The sequence below is a fragment of the Danio rerio genome, chromosome 11, assembly GCF_049306965.1.
Source record: "Danio rerio strain Tuebingen ecotype United States chromosome 11, GRCz12tu, whole genome shotgun sequence".
In the NCBI taxonomy this organism is placed as follows: Eukaryota; Metazoa; Chordata; class Actinopteri; order Cypriniformes; family Danionidae; genus Danio; species Danio rerio.
In genome coordinates this window covers 17,931,799-17,939,362 of record NC_133186.1, presented here as the reverse complement: position 1 = coordinate 17,939,362, position 7,564 = coordinate 17,931,799, and the positions used below count along the sequence as shown (strand labels likewise).

Sequence of the window (7,564 nt, the reverse complement as noted above, 5' to 3'; positions counted from 1 at the left end):
ACAGAAATGACATTGCTGGGTGAATTATACCTTTATAAATACAGTATATGACACTTCTAACGGCATTTGAAGATGTTCATGTTCCTGTGTAGACTTGTGCGATTGCTTTTTTGCTTCTCTCCTGACCTTGAAAATATAATTGGCTGAATCGTAAAAATCTGAATTAAGATTGTGTGTAGGGTCGAATCGAGATCGTTATCTTTTTCGATTAATCGTGCAGCCCTTTTTCAGCCTTATCTAATGTACACTCCATCTTGTCTTTCTTTTCAGTCCTCCACCAGAGTTCAGTCATCCACAAGAACTCAATTCTTCACCAGTTTCAGCAGTGCACAGCCCTCCACAAGTTCCAGCGACACACAGCCTTTCACTAGTTTTAGTGGTGTACAACCCTTCACCAGTTCCAGCAGTGTGCTGCCCTCCACAAGTTCCAGTGGTACACAGGCCTCCACCAGTTCCAGCAGTTTGCCGCCCTCCACCAATTCCCGTGGTTTGCAGCCCTCCACCCTTTCCAGCGGTGCGCAACCTTCCACCAGTGGCCAGCTTTGCACTAGACGTAACGCACCAGCTCAATCCTAGAACACGGACCAGTCCTTTAGATCTGCTTCCTGGGATGGTGACTATGATACCTACATTTCCCTCCTCCGGGGAACGTCTGAAGATGAGGAAGAAGATGAAGATCTTTGCTGCACTATAATGGCCAGCATTGAGGACCAGATGTGAGTATTATTTGTTCTAATTTTAATTTTGAATCACAAGTAGCATGTCATTTTTAAATATATTGAAGTATTACACTTAAAAGCACAAAAACAAAACGACAAGAAAAATCAATGGCCATCGTCATGTTAAAGCCAATTTTGTAATCAGCAGTAAGTCTCCAGCACGGGCTTTTAGATATAGATTTTAGATAATATACATTTATATATTTTGAATTGGATTGATATGTTTTTATTTCATAATAAAATATAAATAATATATGATGTTCTTCAGATTTCCCCCAGCAGTTGAAATCCCAATAAAGGAAATACTGGAGGAACTTGCATCAAAAATAAATGGCAACCAAACCTGCAAGTTTAATATTAATCGTGCATCTGTGTTGGATGGTGCTATATGGGAATTTACACGAATTTTCTACAGTCCAAATAACAGAATGGTCATTAGGTTCTCCAACGATAAAGGAAAGTTTGAAGAGGCTGTTGACTTAGGCGGCCCTAGACGAGAATTTCTACGACTCCTCCTGGTGGCACTAATGGAGTCATCAATGTTTGATGGAAAAGAGGGCAGTATAAACTTGGCACTTGATTCACAAGGTATACATTATATTTTTTGTAAAGATTTAATAAGTTGTATTCCATGTTCCATAACTGTTATTTTAAATCTTTTAAGGCTGTTGTATTGACACTTCTTCTTTAATTTTATGTCAGCCATGAGGGAGGACAGATATTTCATTGCAGGGAGAGCAGTTGCAGTCAGTCTTGTGCATGGAGGACCTGCACCTGGTTGTTTTTCAAAAACGCTATATGACAGTTTAGTTCAGGGACCAGACATATGCAGACCTGGCTTGGAGGATGTAGCTGACCCTGAGATTTAGAGTAAAATAAAAAAGGTTAGGTTACAACTGTTTAAAGTGTACATCATGGATTCTCTCATTTACTTCAGTATGTTCCATCTATATTAAAGACATAGCTTAGTTTTAAAATATTGTTTATAGAAAAGTTTCTCTGGTATACTTGTAAATAAATTTGAAATGCACGTGCTATTTGTTTGCATACAGCTTTCTGAAGCCTCAACTGTGGAAGAGCTACGAGAGTCAACTGAGCCCATCATAGACTTCCTAGCCAATGCTGGTTGTCTTAGACCTATAAAGAACATTGATGACAAGGACAGGCTAGTTGAAGATCTGCTTATGTTTCAAGTGGTGAATCGTGTCCGTGGACCATTTGAAAGGTTTGTTATAAATAATTTAATAACGACTTAATTCTCTTGTAAAGACTGTGACAACGCACCTATTTTTTATGCTTTATATTAAGCCAAGCTAATATAGGTCCCTATTATAGGTTCAGAGATGGCCTGAAAACACTTGGTGTCCTTGCTAAAGTCCAACAACACCCGGAATCGTTTAGGTCCTTGTTTTGTCACCAGCCAAAGCAGCTGACTGCAGACATGATGGATGACCTGTTTGAAATACAGTGGTCAGAAATTGGGAGCAACAAACGGGCTAATGAGAACAGGGTAATTGCCATCCATGGATTCTGTCAGTGTTCTGATCTGTTCACCATCAACATTGCGTGCAGCAGCAACCACAGCCTCCCAGACACTGTTCAGAGAGGTGTACTGTTTTCCCTCTTTGTAAATCTCACATTTGATGACGGACCACAGGTTCTCAATGGGGTTCAGGTCAGGTGAACAAGGAGGCCATGTCATTAGTTTTTCTTCTTTTATACCCTTTCTCGCCAGCCATGTTGTGGAGTACTTGGACGTGTGTGATGGAGCATTGTCCTGCATAAAAATCATGTTTTTCTTAAAGGATGCAGACTTCTTCCTGTACCTCTGCTTGAAGAAGGTGTCTTACAGAAACTGGCAGTAGGACTGGGAGTGGAGCTTGACTCCATCCTCAAACCGAAAAGGCCCCACAAGCTCATCTTTGATGATACCAGCCCAAACCAGTACTCCACCTCCACCTTACTGGCGTCTGAGTCGGACTGGAGCTCTCTGCCCTTTACCAATCCAGCCACGGGCCCATCCATCTGGCCCATCAAGACTCACTCTCATTTCATCAGTCCATAAAACCTTAGACAAATCAGTTTTGAGATTTCTTAGCCCAGTCGTGACGTTTCAGCTTGTGTGTCTTGTTCAGTGGTGGTCGTCTTTCAGCCTTTCTTACCTTGGCCATGTCTCTGAGTATTGTACACCTTGTGCTTTTGGGCACTCCAGTGATGTTGCAGCTCTGAAATATGGCCAAACTGGTGGCAAGTGGCATCTTGGCAGCTGTACGCTTGACTTTTCTCAGTTCATGGGCAGTTATTTTGCACCTTGGTTTTTCCACACGCTTCTTGCACCCTGTTGACTATTTTGAATGAAACGCTTGATTATTCGATGATCACGCTTCAGAAGCTTTGCAATTTTAAGAGTACTGCATCCCTCTGCAAGATATCTCACTATTTTTGACTTTACTGAGCCTTTACTTCTTTTGACCCATTTTGCCAAAGGAAAGGAAGTTGCCTAATAATTATGCACACCTGATATAGGGTGTTGATGTCATTAGACCACACCCCTTCTCATTACAGAGATGCACATCACCTAATATTCTTAATTGGTAGTAGGCTTTCGAGCCTATACAGCTTGGAGTTAGACAACATGCATAAAAAGGATGATGTACACTGTTAGACCTTACCGGGCGTTTTTACAGTAGAAAACTGGCAACACTGTTGCCAGTTACTCACTGTAAAAGTTTGGTTACAGTAAGTAACTGGCAACAGTGTTGCCATTTAATTACTGTAACCGAACCATTACAGTGAGTAGCTGGCAACAGTGTTGCCAGTTAATTACTGTAATAGAGCAGTAGTGGTAACTAACTGGAAACTGTGTACAGTTAATTACTGTGCTGTAGTGTTACAACTCACAGCATTATACTGCATACACATTAATAGTATGTCATAGTCTTACTAAATTTAATTAGTATTCTTACCTGTTATTAAAAATAGAAGGCATAAAAATTTAGACAAATGTATTTTATTGTTTTGGCAGCAAACAAATATACAACAGAAAATGTATAACAAAATTAAGAAATCAGCAGATATAAATATTGTCTTACATATTAAAGGTCTGCACAGTAAGGCTGCGGTCACACTAACGTTTGAGCATGCAAAACTCTGTCATACGGCACTGCGAAAAGAAGTGGGATTAAACAAAATAATTAGAGATTAAAAAAGCAAGCGACTGGTCCATAGTTTAAATTTTTGTTCAGACAGGTCATGTTTTGATCTTTGATTCATCTCAAGCAATGACATGATGTGATTTCGCAGGTCAGAGATCTCCAAGTTTGAACTTTCCAATGCTGCGAACAGTGAAATTTTTCGCATGAGCTAGCATTACAGGTCTGCAGCATTCACATGCGTATGAATGGAAGTCTAGAGGGAGAAAAGTGCAGTGTGACTGGGACTTTAAGCTGTAACTCTAATTGAACACACCTGATCAAACTAATTAAGGCTTGTTAGAAATCTACAGGTAATGTTGAAGCAGGGTGTGAACTAAACTCTGCTGAGCTGCAGTTCTCCAGGAACTTGGAGTTTGACCCCCATGGTATATAGCATATTTTTAAAGCAACTGCCAACATTTATCACAATCACATATCAAATAAAAAAATGCACGCACGCACACACACACACACACACACACACACACACACACACACACACACACACACACACACACACACACACACACACACACAAACAGAAAGTGCTGCAGTAAAATGTGTTTCTTCTCAATGCTGACCATGCAAAAAAAGAAAAAAGCAAAAAACAAAATATTTTATTTTTCAAAGTTTCAAATTATTAAAAAATAAGCATATGAAAAGAACACACACATACTCTCTCTCTCTCTCTCTCTCTCTCTCTCTCTCTCTCTATATATATATATATATATATATATATATATATATATATATATATATATATATGTAGAAACATGTTTGTCAAACACAGGCAGATACTGTCAATTCTCACTAAAAAGTGTAAAATAATTATAAAAAACAAAAACAAAGTCGGCAACACCGAAAATCCAAAGGATCCAATCTTTTATTGTTATAATTATTATCTACTTTAAAATCTCATGACCACAAACTTTTCTATTGTTTCTAATATAAATTCATAGGAGGAAACACAGCTCTGAAAAGTACTTAGCAACAAACTCACAACCTGGGACCTGACAGTGGAGCTTTTGTGTGTGGATAGTTATTTGTATCATATTTTTTGTGATTCCCTGTGATGATTTCTGTACACATGTTACCTTACTGAGGTGATGGAATTTATTGGTTTTTATGTGCATAAACTTTTAGCATCTGTACATTATTGCAATATGCAATATCCAATAAATAAATATACTCAAAAGCGAGGAGAGGCTAACTAGCTAACAATGTAGCTTTCAAGTACACAGTTCACAGTTCACAGATAACAACAATATAACTTAAAACATAGCCTTATTTTAGAAACCCTCAAAAACATTTTAACACATTTTACTTACTCATTGTAGATTCTTATTTAAAGCCTAAAACATCAGACTCTACATCTGAATTGATAGACAGAGAATAGAGCACACTCAGCAGTAAACAAATCAAACACCTGACTCCCTTAAAGAGCCAGCATTTTCTGAAAACTTTTTCTAATACCTTTGTGTTTAGAATAAGACAGCCTGTGGGAGTGTGGTGAGGCCTAAATCATTGTCTTCTGCCTTTAAAATGCACGTCTCTGCATCAGAGTAAATGGGACAGTAATGGTTGAACAGTAATTTGCCATTTATTGTCACAGTATATAAAGTAAATTACTGTAATTTATCCTTTGCATTACAAAATGTTATACAAACTCTACTCCTTTTACAGTAAAATACTGTTTCCTTTCATTACAGCAAAACACTGACTATTTTGCAGTTATTTACTGCATAATCTACAGGGTAAGAGTGCAGTTAAGCTTTAACCCTAATTAAGCACACCTGATCAAACTAAATCTAAAGGTAGTGTGTTGAAGCAGGGCTGGAACATAATTCTGCTGGGCTGCGGCCCTCTAGTAGTTTGACACCCCTGGAGCATAGCATATTTTCAAAGCAACTGCCTACATTTATCACAATTATGCACATATTGTTTAATAAAAACAATTAAAATATGCAAACTTCATCCATAGGAAAAAAATGATAATAAATAATCTGATCCTCATGTCGTTCCAAATCTGTAGTAATAATAAAAAAACACAAAAATGACATGATTTATACATTTGTTTAGAAAAGCCTTTATACTATACTGTTAATGCCACTTTTACTTACTTTAATTGAAGTTTTCCAAACAAATTCATTGAGTCTCTGCAAACATGTATGTACGTGCTGTTTAAGATTTTTTTTTAAATAACACATTTTTACTAGTCATTTAGCAAAATACTAATATTCAGTTGAAAGTGCAATTTAAAAGCTGAACTATAGGTTAAATTAGGCAAATTAGACTAATTATAGAAACGTAAACAAAGTTATAAGAATTATTATGACAATTTCTTTGCTCTGTGTGAATATTTTTGCCTTTAAATGCATTTCATCCATATCTTATGCTTAGCTTTTAATAATCTCTGTGGCATTGGTTGACTCCTGATACTCAATGTTAAAATATAAAAGAAACCAAAGAAAACACATGGCTGCAGTAAAATTCAGCTTATTATCAATGCAATGTCCCACTCTCCCCTCAATACTGACCATTCACATATCAAAACTGAACAGTAAATATATAGAAATATATAAAATTATATAATAAATATAAATAGCAACATAAAGCATCAGAGTAGATGGGGCAGTAATGGTTGATCAGTAATTTACCATTTATTATGACAGTAAATATCTGTAATGGGTAGATAGAGTAAACTACTGTGATTTATTCTTTGCACTACAGAATTTCATACAAATCCTGCTCCTTTTACAGTAAAATACTGTTTCCTTTCATTACAGCTAAACACTGGCTATTTTACAGTTATTTACTGCATAATCTACAGTAAGGGTTAACAGTGTAGTCAAAATACTCATTTGCCTAATAATTCTGCACTCCCTGTAGTAAGTTTTTGATATCGTGCAACCATACTGTAATACGAAAGTTGGAATTTTTTTTATCTACTATTGCACCTTTAAGTGTTCCGTTGGCTGACAGTGACATTCAAGGGGTTACAAATATCAGAGTTTTTTAGCTTATTTCATCAGTGACTAAATCTATGATGTATAAATGTTTCTTTTTACACCGAGGACAGTAATTGGTTTATACACCTTAAATATGAAGTGATGAAAAAATTTAAATGAAGGCAATGTGATGCATTAGGAGCCAGGTCAAAAGCAAAAGATAGCCATTAACAGCTATCAGAAACATGAAGGGTGTTAATTGTTCAAGTAACATCATGCATCAAAAACAAAAAACAAGGTTTCTGCTATTCTGTAATTCAGTTATTTTTTTGTTGTGTATTGTCTGAAAATGTCATGTAAAGTAGCATGGTCAAGACAGAACACATTAGTTTTTATTATACCTTTTTAATGTTTACATTTGCAGGTTTCATAAAGGGTATTGCTTTCTTAAAACTGCAACAGTTTTGCAGTTATTTTCTTGACTAGCTGAATATACTGTATAGTTGTTGATATTTTGCTTTTTTTTTTTTTGTTTACTCAAGAGGAAGGAGCACAGAGGCTTGGCGCGATCTTATCCTTTGCCACTGGATCAGATCATGTCCCACCAATTGGATTTCATCCCCAGCCTTCCATTGCCTTTCACCATGACTCTGAACTTCCACAAAGATTTCCAATAGCCAATACTTGCATTAACTGCCTTCGC

At 36.8% G+C, this 7,564-nt stretch overlaps 1 long non-coding RNA gene across 1 annotated transcript; it reads left to right on the top strand.

Annotated features, from left to right (window-relative positions):
- Positions 1–270: 270 nt before the first annotated feature.
- On the top strand, positions 271–1,603 carry LOC141376581 (uncharacterized). Its single transcript, XR_012387106.1, has 3 exons — positions 271–716; positions 988–1,307; positions 1,422–1,603. It is a non-coding gene; the product is annotated as an uncharacterized lncRNA (long non-coding RNA).
- The last annotated feature ends 5,961 nt before the right edge of the window (positions 1,604–7,564 follow it).